The sequence below is a fragment of the Lepeophtheirus salmonis genome, chromosome 13 (genome assembly GCF_016086655.4).
Source record: "Lepeophtheirus salmonis chromosome 13, UVic_Lsal_1.4, whole genome shotgun sequence".
NCBI lineage: Eukaryota > Metazoa > Arthropoda > Copepoda > Siphonostomatoida > Caligidae > Lepeophtheirus > Lepeophtheirus salmonis.
In genome coordinates this window covers 44,211,039-44,230,486 of record NC_052143.2, presented here as the reverse complement: position 1 = coordinate 44,230,486, position 19,448 = coordinate 44,211,039, and positions in this window count along the sequence as shown.

The window sequence follows — 19,448 nt, the reverse complement described above, 5'->3', positions numbered from 1 at the left end:
AATTCCAAACATAGGAAGGGATATGTCCACAGCATCTGAAGTAATCAAGTATATTATATCTGTGGCATCCAAGAAGGGAAGAGTTTTCAAGGAACTAATAAAGAATTGTAGGAAAAGCTTGTCATAGTATCTTATTTTATAATTTCACTTTTATGTATTGTATTTAATTTGGATATTTTAGTGAATTTATTCTACACAGATATTTATTTTTTTCACAAGCTAATATTATTATTCTTTTATTCTTGAAGAGAAAACATTAAAGTATTGAGGAACTACGTTTGAGTATACTCATGAAAAACGGAGAATAACATTGAGGATTGCTCGGGGACTTATCTTCTACATATATAATATGAAGGAAAAGTTTGTCTGTTCGCCGGCGTCTAATAACAGTTGGTGATATCGGGTGCGGCGAAATAATCTTTACACTTCTTTTTTGCTATATAAATCAAGGTTTGTGTGAATGATGTAAAATTGTTCCGGTCAAATATTAAAAATAAATAAAAAACGAAATAAAAAAAAAAAACAGATCCTAGATCTTCCTAAGTGCCTTAGTAACCAAGAAAATGGCATATGAACGTGACCAACAAATTTTGGTGCGTCACTTTTGGACGCTGGCAAGAAACCAACAGAGGAGAAATTGTTACCATAGGTTCCCAAACCAACTACCCAGACATGAGTGTGGTGTTCCAGCAGGATGATGCGCCTGCACACAGGCTCAAAAAGGCCCAGAAGTTGTTGGAGGACAACTTGCCTTTCTGACCAAAGAAAATGGGCCCCCTACTTACCAGACCCAACCCATTAGACTTCACTTTTTGGATGCATTTTGAGTCCAGAGCCTGTTATTTTTATTTTATTGGCATAACTTATTACAACTGGTTGCTGAAATACATCTTGATACAGTTCTAGGTATTATCTAATTATTTAGAGAGAAAAAAATCAATGTGTTATTTTTAATAATTTGTTAAATTAGAGACTGACAAAAATATACAAATACGTTCTTGATAATTTGGGAATACCATTGGGTGGTAACTAGCTGGGCAATCAATATAATAATTATCAATACATTATGAAGTTCGTTAATAACGATAATAATTGATTGACGACTATTGATTAAATCATTGTAATTAAAAACATCGGTCAACTATATTAGTAATTCCGGATTTTCTTCCTTCTACGTATAAGTACTATTGTGCAATGAAAATTTATTTGTTATACATATAGTGAAGAAGACATTATTGCATTTAATTTATTTGCAAAGCTCAATTGTTCTAGATAAAGGTACTTTTTGTCTGAATTACGTCAAAGTTTTCAATTATTATTGTTATCATTTGATTTATTTTTTATCTGACAAAAAGTTTGATGTAATTAAAAAAAAAATGTACGTACATAGCGTACAAAAACTCCCAATAAAAAGTAGATATTTCATAAAACTTTAAAAAAAAAAAGAATCCTTTACCAAAAAGTTTGATGTACGATATTAATGGGAAAAAGTACCTAACAGTTAAGGGATTGAAGATAACCTCAAAAAAAAAAAAAAAAGATTGAAGAGTTTATCGATGTTTTTAAACTTGTTTAATAGTAAAAAAAATTTTATGTACAATTAAAGTAATTTTCATGTTTCATTTTCATTTTTTTTGCTACTCCAATGCAATTTAGACTTTACCTTTCTATCTCGAAATTTGCGATCGCGTACGCGAAAAGTTAAAATTATATTACAAGGGCGTCCGCAGGACTATATGTATACATTTTCTTGGGGGCGGGATTATCTAACTGAAAAAAATTTTAAAAATTAAATATTCAAAAAAAAAAAAATCAAGTATTAAATTTGTACGATAAAAAATTCAAAAATCCACAGCTATTGTCAAAAAATTTTAAAAATTTGCAACTGTTTACAAAAAATTATAAAAACCATAGCCATTCAAAAAAAAAAAAAAGGTTGAAAAAATTAAATTTTCATTTTTTGGAGAAAAGTTAAAAAAATCCATAGCTAATGTCGGAAAATAAAATTTTATAAGCGAATAATAAATATACTATGGGAGTAGTGGGATCTCTTCTTTTTTGAGATATTTCAATGATTAGTACTTTGGTGGATTATGAAATTATACATGAAAGGTTTTATAATGGATTTGCACACTACGATTCCAGTACAAAGTATTCCCGAAAGTAATTAAACTAATGATTTATTCTAGATACAAGAAAAAGCCATAGTGCCTTACATAATGAGATATTACCTCCTCCAGCCTCATTTCTCAGTTCTCGGATCGAATTCGAATCCTTCTCCCCTCCCCCTTGAATACTCTATAAGAGACAAACTCATAACTGCCTCTACATAATGATACCCATATCTACTTTGATGATCCACCAAAGTGTTAATTTTCCGAATATCTCAAAAAGTATCCTACTCCAATAATATATTTTTTTTTGCATCGCATCGCTTTACCTCATGAAGACATTTCCTTATTATTAAAAGGTTGCAATAATTGAATTGCAACTTTCTGTTTACGCGATTTCCAAGGCAGAACATATGACGTACACAATTTCCCTTAAATTGAATAAATCTCTTGTAAAGACTGTATTTATTTTTGGTCCAATTTCCCGAGATGTTAATACAAACATTTTCAGGAGGTTGGGGATGGGGTGTAACTGAATCTGAAAAATCATTTTTTAGTTTCCAAATAATAGTTTATTTGACATACCAAATTTTATTCAAATCGACGACAAAAAATATATAAGGTGTAAATTTTCCATTGAATACAAATATATATAAATTTCGATTAATTATACACATAAAAGTTAATAGATGCTTCATATTCAAATTAATTGATTAATTAATTCCCTTACATTTAAATTATGTAATTATATAAACTCATAACTAACTCAATTTTTTTGTCGGAATATTGTTGTAATATATATTCACACAACCTAACCAGCTTATTATATTTAAATTCTTTAATAAATATTATAAACTTAATTCACCATAAATAAATCAAAATCTACCTTTTTAAAGGCAATTTTTAAAAAATTGAAATATAATGTCTATTATATAAGTTCAGCTATGATACAAAACATTTAAAAAAAAAAAAAAAAAAAAAAATTATTACCATCTAAATAAGGTCCTTCATTTTACTCAATTTTTTGATGGTTATATACATTTTGTATTAAATGTAATAAAGATAACGTAATAAATAATTCATTTTTTAAATGCTGAAATTTTTTTATCAATTTATTGTTTGCTTTCATTTTCATATGTATCATTTTTTCATGTCGAAATATGGCACTGAATCTCAATTATACCTTAAAAACTAAATTTAAAAAAAAAGCTTAAAAAAAGAGCAAACCTTCATAGATTAAAAGTTTTAATGGTCATATTCTTGTTTTACCACTTAAATAACATTAATAAATGTGGGTTTCAGTCTGGTGGCGTTCCAAGACCTTTATTTTGGTGCATAGTGTTATATGTAGGTATATCCACTTAAAGGAAAGAGTCTTGAGTTTATTTTTGAATGTAATTTAAATATATAATTCTTAGTATTCTATTTTAAAAGTTAAAATTGAATTAATTAAAATTTATTTTTCTAATTCTTAGCATAGAATGATGAAATATTCTCATTTTTATGAATATTAGTAATATTGATAATAAAATAAGAGTTAACTTATGCCTATCATTGCCTTGGTTTCCAATATAATTATAATAATCAAAAATTCCTCAGAATTGGGATTTTTTAATCTTTACAACCTTAGAGCTTGGACTTGGATTGAGTTATGGATCCAATATTTGATTTCTAAGTAGACTACTATAAATGACTCTGCTCGTACATACCAAATGTGAGTCAAATACGTTAGATGTGAAAAAATCTCTTGGAATGCTAAGAAAATATACATAAAATATTATTCAAACATAATCCTATTTCAGTTTTGTGTCTTATTTGATATTCATACACATGTTTCATACAAACTTTTTGTCCAAAAACTACTCAAAATCATCCAAAATGATATTTTTGGAAATATGGATATGGATGAAGCAGGGTATGAGATATATTTAGATGCTTACAAAAGGGATTTTTGAGCTCCGTATAACTGAAAGCTTAGAAAGAAATAAGTGCAGAAACTTCCCAAAAAATATAAAAGTATAATTTGGGAATAGGTCTAATCATGAATTACTATACCATTATATCATTGATCACTATCCACGAAACCTTTGAAGCTCACCTTTTTCATTTAGTAACTCAAAGGTTATTTTATGTTATAATGCTTTGTACTTTAGATAATGCAATAACTACTAGAGGAGTCCTCGGATTATCTCATTGATTATATGTTTAAGACTAGTAAAAAGTAATTAATTACATTCCTGAACAACAATAAATCGTCGAGGGTCCTTATTTCTTCCACAATTAATGAGGCGGATAAGTGTCTTCTTTTTTGTCGGCATATAGGATTAAATATGTCAAATAGGTATCCAAGCAGCTCGTTTATTTCCTTATAATGGGAGAAGATACTGAATATCTCCCTCCTTGAGGAAATACACCAAACTTTCATTTTGCATAAGGCTAGAAGGAAGTCATAGTTAATAGGCCATACCCCTTACAACATCTCCTTTCTTAGGAACCCTCGAAGGGTTTCAAGATGGAGGCTAGCCTTTGTGCGATGAAACAATGTCTCAAAGCACTGTGGCGGAACAACTTCCGCTGGAGGTACACAGACTAAAGCACCTGCAGACGTCCTGTTCAGGAAAGGCCTGAAGACTGAGTCCATGAGCCCTCGTAAGCAGTTGGCTCAACCTTCAACTCCACCCAATTCCAAACGAAAAGTTCGAAATCCGGGAGGTGAGGACCTTCTGCTTCTGCTTACGCGGCTATATGCTACCCGCGCAACAAGTAGTAGAAACTGATTCAGTGAACCTGAGTCCAGTACCTGAGAAGGCACTGAGAAAAGGAGACAAGTTTTCCTAATTTAAAAATACGAGGGATTGACCAAATAATATACAAGTCCCTACAAAATATATATTTACGATATCTTTATAATTAAGCACGCTGAGGTTTTTGAGGAAGAGTTATCACAATCAACATAAGCATGATATGGGGATATATCAGATAGAAAGTGATTTTTTTTTCCAAAGAAAATACACTGACACCATACTAGAAAAATATCCACGATGATTTGGATCCAGAGTAACTAGCTTCAACTTTTATTTTATAAACAAAATCATGTCTTCTTGAATTTCCTATGACAATCCATGTATGATATCAATATAACTTTGAATACTTAATATTTTATCCTCAATTATATTGTTTTCATATTTTGACTTCAAAAAGTAAGAGGATTTAAGATTCAGCATATGCACCAAAGTAATTTATATACAAGAAGATCTTTTTTCAGAGAAACCTTAAGAAATTTATCTACAAAGTTTGAATTCTAAATTAACGAATATGACCAAACAGGATTTTATCATTGGAGATCCTAAAAAATATATATTAACAGTCAATAACAACCTAGATACTATTTAAAAGGATTCTGTAAAGTGATTTAAATTTATTGACTTGAGTAAGGAGCTTAATAGCTCCTGATTCTTTTTTTATACTTTGATAATACCATTTTTAAAGGCAAAATATGCATTTTAAAGTTCTTGTTTGTTGTGTTTGATAGTTATTGCTTAAGTAGTAAAGATGTTTTATTTTTGAATTTTTACTATAATTATTTATAACCAAACATAATTACTGCTTCTAATATGTTAGCTTTCTTTTCGAGCCAAATAATTGAAATTCCCTATGGAACGCAATTTAAATACATTTTTTCTTTCAGTTAAAATAAATATTAAATATTATTACAGTCTACAAAAATTTCAGACAAACAATCAAGATTTTTCAAGGGGGTATTTATTATAAGTGCCGCGAGACATTATGGCAACGGGCTTGGTTATATTAATATTTTTTTTTTTAAACCAAAGTATTCCAATGTAAGAGTTAGAGCTCACTCTCGTGTTTAAAAATTATAAATAAAGCTTTTTCCTTATTTCATTCATCAATGTTTTTATAAAAGAATACTAAGAACCTTACATAATTATCTTTGGTTTACTAGAAAACGGTGAGCTTAAGATGTTTTTTTTTTTACTTTTAAAATTTCTACTCTGTGCTCCATTGAAATCTGAACACTTACGTCTCAATCCTTAATGAAGGTTGAGTAATTCAAATTAATTCATATTTTCATATATCAAAACATAAACAATTAGTTATAAATCAAAACAAATTTAGTACCTCCAGCTTATGTACAAGTTTAGAAAATGACACTTGGACGAGAACGACCAATTTCCATTCACACACTTTAAGGAGTTGGGCATCTCCAGGGCAACTGTCTACGTCGTCAGCAAGTCCTTAACGTTGGGAAGGACTCTATCAAAAAGGCCAAATTGTACCTGGAAGAGTTACAGAAAAGAGCCCATCCCAATACCCCTCAAGTCCATGAGGGCGCATGCAAGACACATATATTGTGGTTTCATAGCAGACTGTCTTGAGAGCTATCAAAAAAGTGGGTGGGAAGAGCCTTGTAAGGGTAGATGGACCACTTTTGACCCCAGCATTGAAATAAAACCATCTTCTTTGCTGTAAAATCTTTTTGAGTTCTTTTGAACTCTTTTTTGACACTTTTGGCCCCATTACACCCCTGATGCCAACTCCCTAAAATACACCTTTATAGAGGATATCGAGGGAAATGCCTACAATGTTCTTTGTCCAAACATATAGGCCCTCAAATCCACCCTCATCCAGCAATGGCCCCCCATGACAGAGAACTACATCTGCAACGGATACTGGACCTTCTGTCACCGCCAGGAAGCCATCATTGCCGCTAAGGGTGGCTACATTAATGATAAAGAGGGCTCAGATAAACATCTATATGTACTATTAATTTTGTTGAAATTTTATTGTTAATTAATAAATTATATCTGGTTAAAGTTTAAAATTCAAAGCGTTCCGATTTTAATGGACCACTCAGTACATCAGTCATATCCAACCTGAAATTTTTAGTCGACTAAACTATGGATTTCACGTTTCCACTTTTAGTATTTTCTCTCCATAACTTTTAAGAGAAATAGATCCTACCTATAAAACAACATTTAACAATCTAACAGGGTTGGTTATATAATATATATATCCCGACTATATATAACCTAATCAATAATTTAATCGAGAGCTGCTCATTTAAGTATGAGGTTATGCGTTTGAGAGTATATTTGTGGCCATTCAAACACTACATCTTTACAATTAAATATAAATGTAACTGAGGTCACAAATGGTAAAATATTGTTCAACAACTGAAGTTCAGTGAATGGAGTATTAAAATTTGCTGATTTATTGAATCAACTCAGATAATCATTTTGGCTATATCCTTCAGTCTCTGGATAATTATTTTACAGGATTTATATATACGACATCTATACCTGTAATATATTCAATATTATTTCATTTTCATAGTGATAATATAACTGTCCTACCTATCTACTCAGGTCAAAATTTAGAGTCCAAATTGTCTCTAATTCAATCAAAATTTCAAAACTCGAACTATTTTCACATTACTTTTCTCTTTGTTTACATTCTAAAAAAGATACGAAAAAACGAATTATACTAGCCGAGTAGTACCCTACCCTTGGCAAAAACAATATAATTGACTTTAATCAAATTTTGCAGGAGAGCCAAAACGTAGATATAATAATTATAATCTATCCTTCATTTTTAATTCGTTGAAGGACAAATTGTATTTTATTGATATACAATTGGAGGGCGGCTATGAAGTAGTGTTTGCAATTTTAATTTTTACCCTTATGTGGGAGATTAAGACGAGTGGGGAAAATATTACATGAAGGCACTAGGACAGGCATTGTTAGTTTTCATCATTTTTTTTTTTTTGGGGGGGGAGGGGACTAAGCCCCAAATACTATCAATATCCTTATATAATTATTGATATAAATAGGTTTAATTTTAATTATTTTAAATTAGCAGAGGGTGCGTGTGTTGCACCGCTAAATAGATAGAAGCAAAGAATGAAGGTAGATGAAAAGAGACAAAGAAAGTGATGTAGAAAGAGACACAAAGTGAAGAGAAGATATATATAGATAGAGAGAAGGAGATATATATAGAAAGGGAGAAGGAGACATATATATAAGAAGAGAGAAGTGAATTGAAATTTTATTCCAATCAAAACCACAATCATAATGACCTCGGAGGCTCACCTCCCCAAAAACAAAAAAAACAACAGCATAATAGCAACATGCTTCGTTATTCATATGTTTACTTGCTTGATTTCAGACTGATCTTTTCGACCATTTTTGATTCTATGTGTGATAAAAACCAAAATATACTTAAAATATATATTTGATATGCTCAAAATTTTTGAAGAGGGCTTCAGAAACTTCAGAGGGCTCAAGCTCCTTCCCCTCCAAAGGGGCTAGCAACGCCACTGTTCTCCAGTAAAAAAATGATATATTCAATGATTTTTTTTTTTTTTCCAAATATTTTTCAAAATGATAGAATTCCCACAGAGTATTTAATTTATGACAAAAAAGAGAAAATTTTGCATGTACATTGTTTTGCCAGAAATAAGCAGTACAGATGCATCACAATAATTGATTCAGTCCTTTAATAATTTTCAAAAATACATATATGTATGTGTAGCTAATCATGTATTCGTCTCACATACGTATAATGTACAATTGTATTATCCTTATTCTTCCAGGAAACTATGTTTGCATATTTGTTTAAGAAACTGTTTCAAAGAGTTTGTAGGTAGACTAAAAGTTACCACACCAACAAAACTATTATATATATACAAATAGAAGATATTCACCATACATACTTGAATATATGTACATAGGTACGTATGGATTTGCTTTATTCCAGAGATGTAACTTAATATATTGGTTTTTTGATACTCACAAACATTTACAAAAGGGACTTGATCAAAGTGTTCTTTTATATATTTGCTTCTGTTAAATTTTTTTATCATAAGTATTTCTTTATATTCAATATTTATTGAGGATAATGTATTTTACAATTTATTTCTTAAAATTAATTCAGCATTTCACAAGTGAATAAAAATCATCCAAACAACAAATATATATTTCTAGATAATTACATGCTAAAAGGGATCTACAATTGAACATTACTCGCTATTAATTAAATAATAATCAACCTACTTACTAATAATGAAATATATAGTTATGTGAGCTATCATCAGGAGTCTCTTTAAAAAAAAAAACTCAAATCTCATAAGGGTCCTTCCTCCTCTTCTAAATCAAATAACCTATAAGGCTCCCAGATAAGGTTACATAATTCTTCAACAATAATTGTGTTCTTACATGTAGGGCCCTATAGTAAAGTAAATCACTCAAACCAACCACAGCCCTCAACCTGGCACAGGCCTTGATAAGGAACTCCATGTCCATGCCTCAAGAATGGAAGCCAATATGGAGTTAAAAGTGGCATGTACACGTTTGTTGGACTCTCTCTCTCCAAGTGGTACAGATCTCGCGAAAAAAGAGGGCACATTTCCTTTGCCCTTTGCTTCAGGAAGTCTAGACGGTTTTTTGCTCTCAGAACAAATATGAGTCTTCCTTCCAGACTCTTTAAAACCTTGGCAATATCGTACACAGTTGATTTGGGCAGCTTCGTGAACTCAATAATCTCCTTGGGCGTGATCCCCCCAAGAAGACACACAATAATGACTCCCCCACATTCGTATTTGGAGAACATATCAAGGGTTGTGTACTTTTTCCTATAGAGTATTGTCAGCTAAATCTGATGAGCACACTTTCATAACCATAGATTTCAGGCATGCCAGAAATTGAGGTCGAAACTTGTTCTGGATTTAATATTTCCAAGATAAATTTCCATAAATAGACTGGAAGGATAAAAGACTTACTACTATACTGTTGAAAAAGAAGGAAGACTTTGATGATTTGTAAGTCAGTCAGACACTCATTGACCTAATTATAGGATGTTTAACACGTCTTTACCCTTATTGTACCATGCAACCTTTTTTCCTAAAAGAAGAAAAAAAAGGAACTCGAAATCATCTTGTATGTTAGTTAGTCAAATAAGTAAATTATACCAAGTACTACGTATTTATATTTTAACTAGTCCGGGACTATCATTCCCAAATTGTTTCTTCACAATTTGAAAATGAATTGAAAATATACATACATATGTATATATCATAATATTAAAATCAAACATATTATTTTATTTGATACTTTTTTATAATATCGTATTAAAATCGTAGCTATACAATTGTAATTGTATAGGATAGGCAAAATTTATTCATAAAAATAATAAAATGGCCAATATATACAACTAAATATTTATAACTAAAGAGACTATAAGGAAAAGAGGAGCCATGTATATCAATCAAGAATGTTTTTTCTTATCTCTAAATTTTGATAAGCTTGCATATGCTCTTTGAACTTCTTTTGCACAGTTAATTGTTATCACGTCTTTTGACTAATATCTAATGTAATTTAATAGAAGTCAATGTTTCCGACGAGTTTATGTATTTTTCTTCACACTTAATTAGAAACCTAAGCTATTGATTAAAACCATAATTCATATTATCTGAATCGAAATTATGCTCTCAAAAATTATAAAAAGTTATTTTAAAACAAAAATAAATAACCCTAATAATCTACGAATGGTATTTTTATTCCATATTTTTTGTAAACACCTGGACATTTTTGATATTTTTTTTCAAGAAATAACAAATTTGGAACTTAATCTGCGAAATTTGTTTAAAAAAAAGTTAATTTTTTGTGAGCAGCTATAGGTTTTTGATATTTATTTCCAAAAAAATTCATTTTGGTATTTCTAAAAAATACAACAGCCTAAGCCTTCTCAAAAGATAATCTTGCGCCAGAAAAAAATACTTAATATCAATCTTGTTAAGTTAGGTAATCCACAAGTCTCATCAAAGCAACGTCCCCCCCCTCAAAAAAATAAATATAACGGGTACCCCATCTAGCGATTGCATTTTGAACTACCACTTTTTTGACGTCTGACAGCTGTAGTAACATTTTCATTGTGTCTAATATTTTGTAAAAGATCTTCAGTTTACGAAATAGTTAAGTTTACGCTCGAAAAAAATTGGGAAAAACTAAGGACTTACTTCCAAAATGGAGAATCTTTAAACAAAATTGTAAGAAAATTACGTCGGTCGAAAAAAGCGCCTTCCAGGCAGTTTGTGGATAAATTTGTGAAGCGTGTGCTCGAAACTGGTTCGTTAATGGATAAAACAACGCGTTCCCATGTTAGTCCAGTGTGATCAATCGAAAACATTGCTGCTGTTGCCAGAAGCGAAAAAACGATCAAGGAGCTACCGTTACGGTCAATGGTGATCGCTATCGGGCCATGTTGGAAGATTTTTTGTTTCCCCAAATGGAAAAGGAAGACATCGACGACATTTGGTTCCAACAAGATGGTGCTACGTGCCACACAGCGCACTGTCTTTGACAATCACATCATAAGCCGAAACGGCAACGTCAACTGGCCACCTCGTAGCTGGGATTTGACTCCGTTGGACTATTTTTGGTGGGGAACCGTCAAGGATAAATGTTTTTGACGATTTGAAAAACGAAATTGGAGTCACCATTGCAGCTATTTAAGATCACACAATCGAAAAGGTATTGAAAAATTGGGTTGCCAGAGGGCTACTGTAAGGCCAGCGACGGCGGCCATATGAATAAAGTGGTGTTTTATTATTAATCGGAATGTTGAGGCTTTCAAATAGAAAAAAAGTTATTGAAAAATACATATCCGTCTTTTTTTTATAGCGATATCAAAAAGAAAAAGTTTTGTTGGCTAATATATATATTAGTAATATTTTTATGATTTATCAAAAATATGTTATAACCTTCAAATAACATACCAACTTATATGCATCAAAAAAGTTGTCACAATGAGAAGCCCATCTTTTATTTACTTAATTTGCGATTTTTTTTTAAAAACTAATTTTGCAAAAAAACGTTGCTAATAGCATTTATTGGAGTTCTAAAGAGAAACACAAACCTTCCAATATTTCTTTCGAACTTGCAAAAACCATAAAGTTATGAAGAATAATGTTGTCGAAAAAATAAGCCCGGTTCATTTTTGTAAATATTGCAAAAATTATATAATGAATTTTCCGGAAATTGAAAATACTGTATTTTATAGTTCATGTACAAAATGTATTTTTTTGTGGCATTTCTTTTAAAAATATTCTGAATTGATGTTTAATTAAAAATTGAAAAATTAATCAGAAAATCTTCAGTTACACATCAATTCTTTTTAATCAAATTTATATGCAAATAAATTTAGAGACAAATTTCTACAAACTTTATTTTTTTTACTAATCCAATATTTCATTTATAGTTCATTTTTTTGCACCAGAAAACAACCAAATTGCAATTTTCACCGATTATTTTTCGGTCCCTATTTTTATTTGATCTGAATAAATTTAGAAAACGTAATTTTTCATATATGTATTTTTTGAAAGGCCAATCACTTTATGAATTATAACTTAACCCTTTATCCTAGCCTCATTTAGGTACAAAAAATGGTTTTGTGTTTAGGGTTTAGCATAAGCCCACCTTAAATAACCCCCCCCACAAAAAAATCGACATCCTTCTTAGTCTGACCAGGCTCAAAAGAGGGACCCATACAAAATTTCCGCCTCCTAGGTCCAAGGGTGTGGCCACACACCAGCTCACCAAGTCAGCATCATCAAAGACGTCATGCAAAATTCTTGATGACGTCATAGACTATCGTATTAATTTTTTTAGATTCATTTCTTTAGTCATTAAATATGTATGTATATACATTTATGCAATAAATAAATTAATTATATTGTTTCGCCAAATTGTTCTTGGGTATAATGTCCGTTCGGCAAATTGTCCTTTGGCAAAAAATATTTACAGCCAATTGTACTAGATGCTCTATATTTAAAAATAAGACGGTTTGGTCTAGCAGGCTAACTATCAGCTTCTACAAAAAGGACTCTATTCTTATATTTAAACTTCTTACTTCATGTTTTGAATATTTACAGCATGTAAACTTTGTATTCGGTTAGTTATATGATTTCAAATGGTATGTATGTTACTTATAAAGAAGATACTAAATTCTCAATTTTATTAAAGTTCCATGAATGTCTGAACGGACTATATTTACTATCATCTTTTATTTGAATATGTGCTAGCCTTGATGAGATAATTCATGGAGTCTTTTTTATTTTATTTTACTCAATTAATGCATTTAAGACACTCAATCAAATCAAATCTGGAATTATTTTCTACATATTTAAAAAAATAGGGTGGTAAACAGATAAACATATTCAAAATTCGATCAGGTATAGTGAAATATTGAATTTCTACTTCTTTGGGAAAGATGAAAAATAAACAATCTCAATGACTGAAGTATTAAAGATTACTGATATGTGGACTGTCAAAATCAAATATATAATGTATCATACGAGAAAACTGTTTTTGAAGTAAGAGAAGAAATAATAAATGAATTTCATGGAAAAATGGTACAATATTGCTGAAGGGCATCACACTTCCATGCTAACACCATATGAGTATTTGCAATATTCGTAAAGTATATTTTTGGATTGATGTAGCTATTTATATATTAATCTGCTATATGACATAAAAGATTATTGTGAGTGAACATGTACAATGTACATATATAGTCACTAGAAACCCCCTTCCATAGTAATAGACGAAGAACTCTGACATATTTAGCTTTTATTTTAAAAGAAGGCTTATTTATAATTGGTATTGCTCAATATTAAAAATTTCATTAAATGTAACAGCACTTTAGGCATAATTCAGAATGAGTTATTTGCTCCAGTTGATTTATTTTTTAACTTGCTATGTGGAGGAAAATAAGTTCGTATCAAACAAGAGTTGCTATTAAATTATATTTTCAACTTTAAATGACATTTCCATCAAGGACCATTTACATTATAGTTAAGAGTACTCCAATTCCTTTGTCTAAGAAATCATTGTATACATATTTAAACTTCTTTTGGTTAGAATAAATCAATCTTCTGATCACAACCAAATCTCAAAATTCAAAGACATCTGTCCTCTGTCCATCAAATCATTCAGTCAATTCGCGGAGAGCAATTAACAATTCTGTTTGAATTAACTGAAAATATGTATCATTGTTTTTAAATTAAGACTAGGTTCCTTCATTTTTTGTATTAATAAATTATTAAGTAATTACTCATGTTGCTATTCAGGAACGCGATATGTGTATACATATATATATATATATATACTAGCAAAGGGATATCCGGCATAGCTCGGGACAAGGACGGAGCGGGAAATTACATTTACAATGGTCAATATTATATATATTTTTAATGTTTAGACCCCTTCGGTGTGGGAGAGCCTTATAAATAATATATGTTATTTATTAATAAACTTAATTAAAATACAAACAAATATGTATAAAAAAAAATTCTAGATCAGAAGCACATCTTTTATTTTTGTCAAAAAATGGACAAATCTAAATTTGCGAAGTAAATTGCAAAAAACTTTTATTCACTAATTTTGCTCAAAATATAGTCTCTTTGAGGTAAAAAATACAACTTTTGTCTTTTGGATATAGAATAAGCTCCCCTTAGAAGAGTCTCCCCCAAATTGGGACCCCATCCTAGCCTTGAAGAAAATAATACTCTTAAATGAAGGAATACTATACTCTTAATTTGAGGTATCCCTGTTGTCACCTGAGGAAAAAAAGGAGAAGGTGTGGTATATTCAACAGAGAGAAGGAGAGTCATCATATTTCATCAGTGGTCATAGTACATATATTGTATTATATTAATGTGGCTCTAATTAATTAATAGTTTTACTACACTTACGTTTAATTGTAAATTTAAAATATATGTTTTACTAATTGTATTTCAATAATGTATGTTAATATTGTCTTAGCGATAATCATCTTGAAATATTCGTATTTAAGAGGATTTATATTCAAGCCTTACCATGTTTGAAAGAGGTATCTATGCAAAATTTTAGCCTCCTAGGTTCAACGGTGTGGTCATGAAAAAGGACCTACACGCAAACTCTATTTTTTAGAAATACAGATTATGAATATAAAAAAATAAAAATGTGTTATAAACTTCAAATAAGATACCAACATATATGCAAGAAAATATTTGCATTGATGAGAAGTCTATTTTTATTTTTGTCAACTAATTGCCAAATTGAAATTCGTGAAGAAAATTGCAAAATACTTATTTGTAGTAATTTTGGAAAAAAATTAGTAAATATAATTTATTGGCATTGTAAAAAGAACCACAAATCTAACATTTTTTTTCCGTACTTTCAAAAACAAAAAGTTATAGAGAATAATGTTCTTGAAAAAATAACTAGTTCATATTTGCAATTATCGTATATATCAAAATTATTTTTCTAGAGTGCTTAAAATATGCTCTTGCATTCCAAAAATAAAATTGAATTTGACTTTAACACCACTCCCAACTTATAATTTACAGCTTCTCAAAAAAACAAACAATCCTATGTAATTTTTAAATGTGTTCTATTCAAAGTGTAGAAATATGATAAAACTGCTCTATACCTATATATTACCTATTAATCATCAATTAAATTAAACTTCTTTGCCTGTCTTTTTGTTTTTTTTAATTTAAATAAATAAACCAGAAATTTTTTTCTCTTTTTAGTTCAGAATTTTTTAATTTGTCATCACGTAGAACTTGTAACAGCCCTGAACTATTATTTTCAAGGAGGGTCACGGCCTTATTTCTCCTTTGTCAAGTCATCCTGGAATACAATGCTTCCTATGTTAATTTACTACTCAATTACCTGAATATTGAAAATTTATTCTAAAAGTTCCAAACATAATTGTTTGAATGAAATATTGATGAAAACATTAAAAATTGGGCAAAATTCAAGTGCAATTGAAAATTAGTTAATACTCGGAGGCTTTTCTCAAGAATGTTCAAATGTTTAATATTTGCTTGTTAAAATTTTAGGTATATCCTATCAACTTCACATAGGCACTATTAATTTGGAAATAAATACAATCCTAAAAGTTTCAATTTAATAAAGCAAGAAAGTGTACAACACATTTATGAGTACCTCTAAAGAATTGATAACTTTTTAAAATGTTTTATAGCTTATTTCCCACTAAAGACTCATAATTTTATTCTGACACTAAAGTTAATTATGTATAAGTTTACTCTTTTGTGTAAAAGTTCATTCATAAAGAATTATTTTCAATTTTTTTATACGAGGAATTCTTCGTTTTTTATTTTATATATTTCCTTTTATTTATTGTAACAATAGTTTTATTTTTATGAAGAATGAAGGATTTTAAATAAAGTTGACTAACATCATATATATTGTTGATATTAGAATTAATTAATTTGATTTTCTTATATGTATTACCCTTGTTTGACCCCAAGTAATAAATGTCATAATTCAAATAGGAAAAACTTAATAGATTTTTAAGCTTACTGCATAGAATGAACCTATATAAAAAGTTCTTCTTATGTTTCTTTTTTCTTTTATTTTTTACTTCAATAGGAATGATTTTTCCACCGATTTTTTAAACCATATATTGGCACAAAAAACATGGAATTCTGACCAAGAGTCATGCAACCTCTAGAAATGAATTTTAATCACGCGATGGACGCCCCAAAGGCGTCTCCCGAATAAGAAACCCCCACAAAAATAAGACGTCTGACACTCCATCAACACAAGAGACATTCGACATGAAGAACCCCCAAAGTACTGATAATTAAACTCTCTAGAAAAAAAATTATTAATCACATAAATATTTTATTTCTTTATTTTTTGAAGTATATAATGCCTCACAAGTATAAAATTGCTCTTCATAAGTTTGACGATACTGATAGAAGGTCGATCACTACAATTGGAACAAACTTTGACCTTAACCCGATCCTAAATGAGTGCATTAAAGCCGAGTTTTTTCCCTACTCATAGAAGGGGAACTAAAAAAATTAATTTCTGTTTGTTTTCATTTTGAGTCAGCTATCAAGATGGAGAAACAGGATAACTCATCAATTAGTACCAAACGAGAGGAGGGAATCGACAGCTAACAATAAAGTACATAGGTTGTTTTTTGTGCTTGCGAAGTAACACCATGTGTAACCCGTAATAGCCCGTAGTATGTGGCTAGTGGGCTATATTTAAGTAATTTAATTATAATTTTTGAAAGTGATGAGTTATGAAGAAAAAAATGAAACACATCTTTTAAAGCCCACTTGACCCTATATTACGCTTTCAGATTAATATCTAGTTATTTATTGAATGAATATGGTAATTAAAGCAAAAAATTTAAAGTAGGTAAATCATAAAAAGAAAGGGTGTCCTTTCAAATTTTGTCTTTTTGCTCTAAAAATATTGTCAATTTAAGATTGACTGGAGAATGCCTACGATGAATATTTTTTCACTGAATGCATCTTCAGAGTTAAAAAAAAATATATTCTCTTTTATGAACATGGCTTTGATATTGATTGTTATGAGTTTTTTTTTTTTTTTTTGCAAGGTCACAGAGTATAAGTACGTGCAATTAAATTAGCAGTATCTAGTTTCTAGTGTACCTCATTGATAAAAAATAGTGATTAAACTCGTTTATCTAATATTCAGTTTTAAGTTAATCTTTTTCTTAATAAGAAAAAATAACATAATATCAATTAATCAGATAAATAAAATATAAAGAAGAATATGTTGTATTTTTAAATACGAAAATTATATTTATAATTATTTAAAGACTGTTATCATTTAAATTATCATTGTCCCTCTGAATCTTGGAATAAAAAAGAGCCTTATCCATTTTTTATCAAATATTTGAAGAACTGTTGGAATCCTCAGTATCTCTTTTCTGATGCACTTCATTTTCCTATATTATAAAATTGTATGCATAATGTGGAAATCAAAAATAATATTCTTCTTCCTAATCTTTGCTAATATTATAATCTTTAAACTTAAATTTAAATCAACTAATTTTAAATTAGCCACAACCCATGGATTCTAAAATAAATAGTTGCAAATCTAACTTAATGAAAAATATATAGGCCAAATCAATAAGTTGAAACGGATTTCAATATACAAAAATAAATTTAAAAGTACCATCTGCATATATTTAGGAAATATTCACATTCTATAAAGAAAAGAATAATAGTCAAATTCATATAAAGTCAATAATATCTCATTCCAAAATACTATAAAATTAATTATAAATTATTAAAACATCGACATTTCCTTCTATTGCATACAAGGGATCAGAGGGCTACGATAAACATAGTATTTAAATTTATATAAGTTGTTTGAAGAGAAAGTCTTGAAAGTTGTTTGTCTGCGTGTTGCCTTTATTTTGAGCTCCCATAAGTAGTCATTCCTTAATAAAAATGATCTTGACATTTATGAAAATAAATGCTGGTCACTTGTCTCAATACTCCTCAAATTTATTATCATGCAAATAACTCTATTTAAGTTAATTATCCGTTATCTGCCAAGGAGTAATTCATTAATGGACTATATTTAGTTATATTTTCTTAAAAATCCTGATCCAAAACGAAGTGAACTTTTTGTTATCATCGTGAGTCAGTCCTTAATCAGAAAAGAGATAGATTCTGAGGACGGAACTTAATTCACATTACCACTTAAGTGAGGATGATAGGCAGTTGAAACTCATCTAGGAACTTTTTCCATAGAATGCATCCAGACATATGCAAGGTGACAAATAGGTGAATTTCTTTTGGCAAATGAACGTTGAATACATGAGATAGACTCCCCAATAAAAAGTTTCAGATAAACTAGAGTGTTTTTTATATGTATAATAATGTTGAAATATTCTGATATAATTACATTATTAACCTAAATCTACCGTCTTTCTAGAGACTTACTCAAAACATAATTCTCAAAGTCAGCCTAAAGGAAATAATTCAATTACGAAAAATGAGAATATAAAGCCCATTGGCATCCTTTTAAAACAACCCATTAATTTAATTTTTACATCCCTCACATAGTAAAAAAATAGTTATATTAATTGACAAACTCTTCAGCCTTGGTTGGATTCCAATTAGCACGTTTGATGGCATTTATGCACAACTTCCTAATATTTATTTCTTTTGGAAAGGTAAACATTCTCATGAAAAAGAAACTTTCAGTTTTTTTATCTGTAGCTGATCTATTTTTATATTATATTCACTGTAGTACACATTTGACATTACCATTATGAAAAATATATTGCAATAATTTGATAATTATAATAAATAATTTAATTAAGCCCACAAAATAGTATGTAAATAAAATCCCTCCAAGAACTTTCACATAGATATTATGGCAACTGACAATTTTAAGCAGATCAGTGACGAGAAGGAAAAATATATGCTCTTCTTTTACTGAGTGTCCACTCATTCCCTTGAGTCGTTTAGTTTAA